Genomic DNA, 12,005 nt, shown 5'->3' on the forward strand with positions numbered 1-12,005 from the left:
GACCAATTGAGTTACAATTTACCCTATAGTAGACATTTGAACCAGCTTATCACCTTGGTGAGAATTGGCACCCAAAATGCAGGGCCCACACTCCTTGGTAGCTAGGGAGACAGTATGTGGGCTCTACTGGTTCCAGGTCTCTACCTGACCCAACTCATCCCTGCATTCAGGCTGTTATCTCTACCTGACCTGACCCACCCTTGTATTGGGGCTTGGTTACCTGGGACTGGTTTCCCAAACTTGCTTTTAAATAAGTTCCCCTGGGGGGCCAGGGTCAATTTAAGTTTTACTGGATAAACAACAGCTGAGGTGGGGCCACTCTGGCTAAATAGGCCCTTACAATTACGGCTGTTGGGAATGCAGCATATTTTTTTAAAACATATATGTAAACACAATTGTTTATGTATATAACAACATTTATGTATATATAACACATACACATGTATATCACAGACATAGACACACACACACACACGCATAAACATACAGATAGATGAAGAAAAAGACCTTAAAATCCATAATTAAATTTTAGTCATCCATGAATAAGGTACAATAATACAAAAGTCACTACTTGTAATATATGTTGAATCCAAATTGTGTTTTGGTAGATGGAATAACTTAAGTTTACCTGCTTTGATGGCTACAGAATTTTACTAACATTTGTGGAGAAAACACAACTTTTTATTCATCTACTTTTAAATATTCTCCACCTTTTTTTTCCCCTTTGTTAAGAATTACCTCCTTGAAGTTTCAATTTCCTTTTCTTCCTTCCCTCCTCCCTCCCTCCCTTTCTCTCTCTTTCTTTCTTTCTTTCTTTGTCAAAGAGATGGCCTAGATAAGGGTTCTGTGAGATTGAAAAAAAAGAGCTCTGGGAGATGATCAGGTAGAACATTTACATCTCAAAAGCAAAGGGACAGAATAGAAGTTTCTCTAAGAAGGACTTTTGTTCCTGAAGGCCAGGCTTTTTATAGTACTTTACAAGTCTTTTAAGATGAATAAGGGAGGTATGGGGATTAATAAAAAGGTAGGTAGACTTTAAATAGTTTCTGGAGCCACATTTCTGGTTTTACAGACTGTAAAATAAAGAAAGTTGCTTTTAATTTGTCAAAGAATTGGGTTGTGCCCAAATGACATCAAGGGACTGATCTGCCATCCAATCATCCCATCACATTTTTGTCAATTTGCTGTTTCTATCAGGAGATTTCCAACTAAGATGGAAATCAAAAGATTTCTATGTTCTGGATTTAGAACTTGGCTTTGGAATATTTTAGTAAATCCTTCCACAAAGGAAGTGTTCCCTGGGTCCCATCCACAGGGTCAGAGTGGGGTTTGAAGTGAAGAGTGTAAGCCTAAGTAAGCCTAAGTACCAGGACTTGGTGAGGACTTTTATTAATTTTTATTTTAGCTTCCCTTGGCAATTTAGCGGGAGACCCCTCAGAATCCCATCAGCCCTGGGAGGGGCCCATACGGGGGTCTCCTTCAAGGGTAGCTATGGAGGTGCCTCTAGGTAACTTGGTAAGCTTTTGTTAATGGCCATGTAGTCTCTTCAGAGTGGAAAGACAATTCAGACAGAGAGTTGCTAGAAATGAGTGCCTGAACAAAGAAAAATAGAAGGAGTAGGAGTTGTATCCATCCTACTGTCTTCTGTTTCAGGGACCGTTTATGTCTTTAATTTTTTCATTAGCTTTTTGTAATGACTTTTTCAGTGAAGGTGCTTGGAGTCTTGAAGCCTTTTGGAAACTTCTGTATCCCATTCTGCTTGATTTGGGAGCCCTTGCTTTAAAGTGTGCTGCTTAAATGAATAATCTTATCTAACTGAAATGTTCTCCATAATGACCATTGTCATTCCAGGCTGTAATTTCCCTGAGGGCTGGCAGTGGTTTGGTAGGATCCTTAAAGAGCCAGGATTGGAGTTTGACCCATATTTCTGTGCACACATATCTAGCTGCAAATGGGGGTGTGTGACCACATTTCTTTCCAGCTATTTACTGGGGCCCCTAACATGAAAATAAGCCAAGTTTTTAGTACACAAATTTAATAAGATTTTGCCACTTTTGTAGATATTTATAGCTTCCAGGATCATAGTTCTTAGACATAAAATAAGCAGGTGTGATGGAAAGTGGCATGCTCAACTCTTTGGAATTTAAGGATCCGATTTTTTTTAGCTAAGCCTTTGGGTCTTCTGGAGCCAAGCTAATTCCCAAGAGGGATGTGCCACTGGGCTGGGGATTGTGTGGTGTTTTACACTGTACCTCACTGCATGGAAATTTCTTGAAGTTGTTGGGTGACCTACTGTCAATCTAACCTATTCTGTGACCAACTTATCCTAACACAGGAGTCTTAGAGTTGGGTGGTGAGTGCTCTAATAGCCTCTAAGTGTTTGACCTGTGCCCACCAATTTGTGGCTTTTGGCTTCCAAGATTCCCTTTAACAATAGCCTTTACCGGGCTTGTGCACCTGAATGTTTATAGCAGCAATGTCTACTATAGCCAAACTATGGAAAGAACCTAGATGTCTATCAACAGATGAAGAGATAAAGAAGATGTGGTATATATATACAATGGAATACTATGCAGCCACCAAAAGAAATGAAATCTTGCCATTTGCAATGACATGGATGGAATTAGAGGGTATTATGCTGAGTGAAATAAGTCAATCAGAGAAAGACAATTATCATATGATCTCCCTGATGTGAGGAATTTGAGAGGCAGAGTGGAGAGTTTGGGGGGTAGGGAAGGAAAAAAATGAAACAAGATGGGATCAGGAGGGAGACAAACCATAAGAGACTCTTAATCTCACAAAACAAACTAAGGGTTGCCAGGGGTAGGGAGGTATGGAGAGGGTGGTTGGGTTATGAACATTGGGGAGGGTATGTGCTATGATGAGTGGTGTGACGTGTGTAAGACTGATGATTCACAGACCTGTACCCCTGGAGCAAATAATACATTATATGTTAATTTTTTTAAAAAATAGCCTTTACCTATACAAAACAAGAGAGATAAACACGTTCCCATTAACATCTCAGCAGTAACCACAGATATTACTGCAGACTGACTAGTAGAAAGCCTTGTGTGTATCACCCGCAATTTCCAACACTGAACCAGGGACTGGGGAAAGGACTGAACCAGCAGGTTCTAACAAATGGGGATTCCAAACAAATGCAGAACTAGGGACTGAATCATGTGAAGGATCTCAAGTTCCAAGTGGAACTGTCTGCTAGTTCAAGCTCACCTGCTAAGCCCTGGACTGGAAAGCCAATTAAATCAGCAGTGTGATGCAGGAGAGTAGAACTGCGAACCCAGAGGAACTAACCTATGGCCCTCAGAAACAGTGAGAAAGAGAACTAACTCAAAAGGTCCATGGGTACAATGTCTGTGTTTCCTGTCTCCAAAGCTGTTGAAAGTCTCTTTTGGATCCCACTGCTGCCATCATATCTGTTAAAAAATAAGAGTTAACCTAATTAATTTTATCTATTTGTTTTTCTTTTCAAAATTTTATTTAAATCCTAGTTAGTTAATGTATATAGTGCAATATTGGTTTCAGTTATCACTTATATACAACACCCAGTGCTCATCATAACAAGTACTCTCCTGGCCCATTCAGCTCATCCCATACCCATCAATTCCCAGCTTGTTCTCTATCTTTAAGAGTCTCTTATGGTTTGTTTCCCTCTCCCTCCCATATGTCCACCTGTTTTGTTTCTTAAATGCCACATATGAGTGAAATCATATGGTATTTGTCTTTTTCTGACCTATTTCACTTAGCATAATACACTCTAGCTCCATCTATGTTGTTGTGAATGGCAAGATTTCATTCTTTTTGATGACTGAGTAACATTGGACAAGGAGGTCATTAACAAAGAATGGACTGTTTGTGGCAAGGCCATCTTCCTTTAGGAGAAGGTAGAGATCTATCAGGCAGATTACCTCAGTACTGACCAGGAAATTCCAGATTAGCTGTTCTAAGATTCTACTCATGGGAGATGTTGAAAGTGTAATTAAGTTCAGTGTTAAGTCTTGATTTGGTGACCTGGGCTTAGCCCAAGTGACTCCCTTGAGGCCTGTTGTCCCTTTTTTAACTCTAGCAAGCAGCAAGTCAGGGATTTGAAGCCAGGCATGCTATTTCTGGAGTCTATGCTTCTAAGTATTAACTATTACTTCATGCTCCCATTCTCTCTTTTCTTAAAATTTTTATTTTAATTCCAGTTAGATAACATACATTTTATATCAGTTTCAGGTGTACAGCATAGTAATCCAACACTTCCATATATTACCCTGTGCTCATCATGACAAGTGCATTCCTTAATCCCCATCACCTGTTTAGCCCACTCCCCACCACCCCACCCCTCTGGTAACCATCAATTTGTCCTCTATAATTAAGAGTCTGTTTCTTGTTTTGTTTCTCTCTCTCTTATTTTTTCCCTTTGCGTGTTTTTTTGTTGTTGTTGTTTGTTTCTTAATTTCCACGTATGAGTGAAATCATATGGTATTTGTCTTTCTCTGATTTTTTCCACTTAGCATAATACTCTAGCTCCATCCATGGTGTTGTGAATGGCAAGATTTCATTCCTTTTTTATGGCTGAATAATATCCCATTATATATATCACACATTCTTTATCCATTCATTAATCAATGGACTCTTGGGTTGCTTCCATGTCTTGGCTATGGTAAGTAATGCTGCTATAAACATAAGGATGTACATATCTCTTTGAGTTAATGTTCTTGTATTTTGGGGGGTGAGTATTCAGCAGTGCAATTGCAAAAACAAAACAAAACCAAGACTCTGCCACCCAGGCGCCCTCAGGGACATTTTTATTCTTGGCCTCTATTGTACCTCTGCACTTATCACAGTATTTGGTTAACAGTGAGCACTGAGTAGTATTTGTTGAATACATAAAAAAGTGAATGAAAGGCAATACTGAAAGGTGAGCAAGAGCTTGGTTCTGGAATCAGATGGATCAGGATTTGACTTAATCTTCTGATCCTGGGAGATTTATGAAACCTCTTGAAATATGTTCTGTCTCTGTAAAAGGGAGCTAATAATAGTATCTACCTCATAGCTATGTTGTGAGGTTTAAATGAGATAACCTATCTTCTGGACACACTGTAAAACTGCAATGCATCCCAGCTGTAACTATCATCACTGTTGTCCCTGTTCTGAGCTGCATCGCAGGTCACTGTTCAGCCTGTGGGTTGACAGCCCTTGGATGAGATCCTATTCCTATCCTAACCGGCTGAGGTTGGCAGTTAGGGCCGGGGCAAGACATTCTTGCTGAGCCTGTGGGTGGAGCAGGTACTTGACTGTCATGCCCATGACGGTGCTCAAAGCCAGAAAGAAGCACTTCCCATAGGGCCTCTTTCCCCTTCTTTGTTGCCTTTCTCAACCTCTCTCCCTTCCTGTTGTTTGTATTGCTCTTAACCCAGGCTGAATTAAGCCAGTCCTCTTCTTAGCTCCCTTTCTGCCACGGGAAAGCATCTTTGGGAGTATAAGGGATTTTCTCTCTCTGTTAACAGGGTATACTCAGCAGAGACAGGTATTTGATGTTACAGTAAGATAGGTTAACCAGGCTTCTGAGGAAACACACAGTGGCTTGATATAGCCCAGAACTGATAACCTCTGTTTTCTCTTCTTCCTGGGTCACAGGAAACGCTGACAACTCCACCCTTCCCAGTGGTTACTGGCAGAAAACTAATTTGTAGGTATATTCAGAAGACAGATGGAAAAGAAAATGCAAACAGGGAAGGTGGAAAAGCATTGGGCTTTGAAAAATGGGAAAGGGAGGGTAGGAAGCTTGATTGCCTTATGTTTATTCAAGGAGAGAAGAGAGAAGCTATTGCTTTTCTAGGGATCAGTCAGAGAAGACTTCCTGGAAAAGTACCGAATTATCCAGGTTCATGTCTGCCAACTCCTAAAGACTTCCTGCCTGCAGCCCTTCTGAACTAATTTGTAGTTATCTGGGCATTTTGTCTTGACTGTGTGATACTGTCCTCTCTTCCAGGAATGGTTATTTTATTCCTTGTTCCCTTAAGGCCTCAAGAATTCCTGCCCCTCGTAACTGTTCCACTGTTGATTTCAGTACCTGTGCCCGAGACATTATAGGTATCTCATAAATGCTTGGTGAATGAATAAGGGATATTCAGAAGGTTTTCAGTGCATATAAAGATTGTAAAGTGATGAAAAAAGTAAACCCTGGGCGCATACAAGGGAGGTCCTATAATGTGACTGAGTCTTGGGAATTACTTATCCCAAAAGGTGATATACATGAATGAAAGAAATAGGTGAAAAAAAAAAGGCTGGATATAGTCCTGGAGGACAGTAGTTATCCTAGGTGACAGAGGGGAGCTTGAACTGGCAGAGACTTGAATGGGTGGTGACTTGGGCTCCACCCAAGAGTCTGGCAGTGGGTAAGTTCCTCCAGTTCCTCCGGCTGCCACTGGGCCCTGTTTCAACTAGCTGTGTACCGGTAGAGAGGGTCAGTGACAACTCTGAGGATAGGACACCTTGTTCTAACTGGTCCCCCTGGAGGAACTAAGTTTTTGTGATTTGCACAAAGTCCCACACTAGTGTTGGTCCTGGAGGGGCCATATTTTGATACCTTTTTGTTGATGCCATGAAGAAACCGTTGCCCTCTTCTCCCTAATTGTCACCACTAGAAACAGTATGCAACCACAGACTCTCCTAGGATAACAATGCTTATCTCCCTCTCTCTTTCTCTCTCTTGTTTTTTGCTACTGAGGGACAGAGAGCTACTTGATGTATGAAGGTAAAAGGAAAGATTTTTCCAATGTTGAGTTAGGTAGCTACCCTCCATAAATCCCCTTACTCTCTCTCATCCTTCCTTGATGATTAAATGTTAAAAGTGTCACCTGAAGAAGCTCTTGGGCCTCTCTTTAAAAGGAGCACAGATTGTCATCTTTTCCAAGATGGTTTCGGTGAGGCTAGGCTTGACTTTAGAGATATACTTCATATCTCTTACAAGCCTCTGTTATTATCTGATTCTAGTATTTAAAATTTACATGTACTGAATATTCATATATGCAATCAGCTCTGATTATTCTGGGGCAGAGTGTGTATATTGATTGGGTTAGTGGCCCATTCACAATCACTTTTGATTTCAAGCTCTTATTAAGATAATCACAGACTCTGCTTAATTAATTCCTTTGTTGAAATTATTACTATCGGTTTTTATTCCTACATGGGAGTTAATGCAAAGATGTTTTTCTCATGCAAAGTAGTGCTTCCGCCTTATCTTTTCTTCTGATTGCCATTTCTGGAAGAAAGAAGGCAAATAAGACCTGTATGTATTAGTCTACAGGGGATGCTGTTTATGAGAGGCACATGATGCAATGGGAAGTAGACAGAATAGGCATCATTCATTTAACAAATATTTTTTAAATGCAGCTACTACAGTCTGGGGCTCTATGCACTGGGTTCAAATCCCAGCTCTGTCACTTACTAGCTCAGGGACCCAGGGCGATTAACTATCTCAGTTCGCCCAGGGCTGTTTTGGTGTTAGCATGCAAAGTCCTGCAGGCCTGGAAGCCTCTTCCTCCTGGGCTTGGAAGTCACTTGCCCTATCTGTAAAATAGGGGAACTGATTCTTTTTTTTGTCTTGAGTTGGCGCGGGGTCAAGTGAGATAAGGTGAAACAGCTTTGTCAAGTTGTAAATTGCCACAGAAATATAAAGTACTGTCCCCCCCCCCAGCCCCCCACCTCATGTATGTGTAGTGAGGGCTAGGTTCTGGAGCTGGATTTTTATACTCCAGGCAAGGCAGTTACCATGGGGTGGGGGAATGCCCAACTCATCAGCTACTGGGATAGTTTTCATTTGACTGTCAAGTTTGGTGCCCAAGGGCAGTGGAAGTATTACATCGGAGTCCTGCAAGCAAATGGTAAAGGGGTCCAAGGGAAGAGGCAATGGGCTTCTCTGTGTTCTTAAGCACATGGCAATAGCCATGGCGGAGTCTGGGAATCTCTATGGGAGGGGATTGATAGGAGCAGCCCAGATGGTCTAGTAGAGGGGCTTGAGCACTGGGTAGGTATCTTCAACATGAACAGGGTTGAAATAGTACTAAAATAGGCACCAAGACAGAACCCTGTTATCAGACAGGACTGGAGGTTGGATATGGACCCTTAGGATGACTCAAAAGCTGGGCCATAGAATATGGGACTGGAGCTAGAGGTAGGAAGAAAAGTCTGAGAAAGGAATGGCAGTAGAATAGAAGATTTTACAACTCTGCTGGGACAGATCTCTGCATGGTTTTACTATCTTTTTACAGAGTTTGCTATTCTGGAGAGGCTAATACCTATATACTCTCAACTTTTTCTTTATTCACACTACTCTCTCTCTCTCTCTTTTTTTTTTTGTAAACGTTTATGCTTTACTTTTATGATACTCAATGCGTTTTCATAAGTGCATATTATGTGCCAATGATGGATGATAGTCAGAAGAAATGCAGGCAGGGGCAAGGGGTTCCCGTTCTAAGAGGAAAACGACCCTTCAAAGGAAAAAGACCCCATCCTGTTATTCTGGGCTTTACTCAGTGCTCCAGCTTTAAGTCTTCCTACTGGGAGGGCTTATAACTTGTATGTGCCAGAAAGAAAGGAAATGGCCTTGGCGTCCTAACCCAGACCCAGAGGCCAGCTCAACAGCCAGTGGGATATTTAACCAAAGAGCTGGATCTGGTGGCCTGCAGCTGGCTTCGCCATAGGGTAGCAGCAGCCACAGCTCCCTAAATCCCTGAGGCTAAGAAACACCACCCTAGAAGGAGCCCTGCCACCCTTTCCCACAGGGACAACTACCTGATAGGTAGATGAGGGCGTGGGCAAAAACCTAATTGAGCGACAGGCACCTGGAGGCTTAATCCGATTAAAATAGCCCACCAACATTCTCATAAAATCCCCTAGACTTAGAAGCCCTGAAGGCAATCCCTCGCATCCATCCTCTCCCTCTTTGGGAGCTTTGTGCTCTCGCTCAATATCACTCAATAAACCTTGCTTTTCTGCCTACCACTCATCATCTGGTCTACCTCTTCATTCTTCCAGCTGGTGTGACCAATAGCTGCAGGTGTTAAGGAAAAAGAAATTCTGCCAACACCAGATCTCTGGGATGTTTACAAATCCCTGGCACATGCTCTATCATGGAAACATCTCTTGTGAGGCAGGTAGGAATTCCTCTATTCTACAGACAGGGAAAGAGGCTCAGAGAGGTGAGCTAACTAACATAATGTTACACAGTATGTCATGGAGTTGGGATTTGAACTCGGTTCTGCTTTACTCAAAAGCCCTCAGTCCTTCTATCCTAGCATCCAGCTTCTCGGTTGGAGCCCTCAGAGACTGAGTTCATGTATCACTCTTTCAGTGTCTCATCCCTTCCGCACCTTGAGTTACTAGTTTTTCTTATAAGTGTATATTGTCTTTCACCCTTTCCTAGTGCATCATGACTGAACTTTTTCACTTTGATCCAAATTGTCACTAGGTCAGAACGTACTTTGGGTCAGCTGTTTGATTCAGCTCCACAAAGATAAGGCCCTCAGGTCAGAATGGAAAATGTCAAACAACTACCTCACTAAACATACTTCTAGTTCAATGGACACTTTCCCCCCCTACAATAAGGCTTTCTTGATGAAGGAAGCACAGCATGGCCTTGGGTTTACTTTCTGGCACACATTCCTTATCTCATAGTGAATCACCAAAAATAGTCAGAAGACTGACATTGGTCCAGACAGTGGCCCTGGTTCAAGTACAACACCCTGAGGAACGTTACCTAAGCTACCATCACATCTCCTTCCTTGCTGTCGTCAACTTTGGATTATTGCAATAGCTTCTCTGACTGATCTCCCTGCTGCTAGCAGTTTCCTGCCATGCATTCTCCACTCCTGCAGAGAAATCTTTCCAATACATAAATTTGTATGTGGTACTTCCTTCCTTAAAACCTTCAATGGTTCCCACTGTCTTTTTTTTTTTTTTTTTGAGATTTTAATTATTTACTTGACACACAGAGAGAGATCACAAGTAGGGAAAGAGCCAGGCAGAGAGAGAGGGGGAAGCAGGATCCCGGCTGAGCAGAGAGCCCGATACGGGGCTCCATCCCAGGACCCTGAGATCATGACCTCGGCTGAAGGCAGAGGCTTAACCCTCTGAGCCACCCAGGTGCCTCTCCCACTGTCTCTTGATCAAGTCCAAACTCCATATGGGGCCTGGGGCTCTGTAATCTGGCATCATGTACCCACCCCAGCTTTTTCTTGCTCCTTAGGTCCCAGTTTACTGAATTATATGGAGTTCTCCAAACAGGGCCATGTGCTCACTTCACAATTTTGTAGGGCAGCCTCTGTTGTCCTCCTTTCTCCTTGTGAGCCTGTTGTGCGTGCAAACATTCTCTTTCTGTCTAGTCAGAAGCCACATTAGCTACAAGGGACATCATAGGGGATACGGGAATATAGGTGAGATTGGAAAGACTTTGTTTTAATTTTAGGATTTGACTAGGGGGAGAGGAAGGAGAGATACAGGCAAAGCTAGATGGGGAGTATGTAGGATGATTTAGAGGGAGATTCTAGAAGGCTGCTGCTGCACGTGAAGTGATAATTACCTGGCAGTGGGGCAACAAAGGTAAGGAAATGCCAGGGAGATAGCGTTTCCCACAAAAATGTGTAGGTGCTCAAAGGGGATAAGTCACAGGTAGAGAGATTAATTTTTGCAAAGAGGGAATACAATACAGTAAACAGAGACTGTTCCTACAGAGAGACTCCCTTGGTATGCTCCGGAAGTGGCCAGTTTGAAAAAAAAAAAAAAAAAAGACTTTTCTCAGGCTGTCAAAGTACTGGTAATTCTGAATAGCTTCAAAGCATGATTTTCAAGCAAGGAATGGCTACTGTTATCCTAGCAGAATGGTGGTGAGCTTGGCAAGCTGGTGGAGGCAGCAGTTCAACTAGATCCATTCCTCCTCCCACATACTCAGGAGTGTGTGGAGGCTGTGGAGGGCGAGGATGTCAGAGGCTGAAAAAATAACAGCCCTAGCAGCCCTGAGGGGGGCATTCTCTGGTTCTCTTCCCTTATCCAAGGCAGGCAGGGCAGACCAGGGTCGCGGCTTCTGCTGGCCTCTGTTAGCCTCCGATAAGCAAAACCTTCAGTGGGAAGAGTTCATTCCCCCATTTTTCACTTTCACAGACAGAGGAAAGTGTGTGCCCTTTTCCCACTTCTGGGAGGCTAAGATTTATTAAAATCGGCAAACTGCCTCCTTCAAGAAAACATCATATAAAAGGATGAGCTTCCTAGCAGGTGTTTCGTCTGATGCTGGTTCTCGAAAGACATGAATAGGAATTTGTCCATTTTGCGATCTCCAAATGCTCTGTCAAGATTAACCCATTCATCGTCCTTGCTGGCTTGTGAGGGTTGTTATCCCTTTTTTTCAGCTGCGGGGATTGAGACGGAGTGCAGCACTGAAGGGCCTCGCCCAAGGCGATGCAGCTGGTGGATGGAGACCTCGGGCGCTGTGCTGGCAGGCTCGCGGGCAGCCTTCCTCTCGGAGGCAAGGAGATGCCTTGGGCCTCTGTCGGGGTCGCTGGCACGGCCCGAAGGGAGCCGCTAGAAGCCCCACGCCCCAGGATGACAAAAAACCCAGAACATACTCATTGTGGCTGCCAATCAAGGCGAACGAGTGATAAGGCAGAGGCAGCTGGGCTGAAGTTCGCCTTCCAGGGTTCTGAGACAGCCATGAAAGGATGGTCACAGCCAGTGCCAGTGACCTTGCGTGAGGACGCGGAAGCGATTTGTGCGTGAGGCGTGTGCGCGGTGACGTAGCCGCGGGGACGCAGCCGCGGGGACGTCTACGTCCCGCTCTACGTTCGTTCTGGGCTTTCCAGTTCGGAAAGCACGCGCACAGGTAAAGTGATTTCGTCACAATTGTCCCTTGAAGGAAGGAAGTAAATATTACGGGCCGAACTGTGTTCCCCACGCAATTTATACGTCGAAGCTCTAACGCCAGCACGTCGGAACGCGCCCGTAAT

Source organism: Neovison vison, chromosome 2 (genome assembly GCF_020171115.1).
Source record: "Neovison vison isolate M4711 chromosome 2, ASM_NN_V1, whole genome shotgun sequence".
Lineage (NCBI taxonomy): Eukaryota > Metazoa > Chordata > Mammalia > Carnivora > Mustelidae > Neogale > Neogale vison.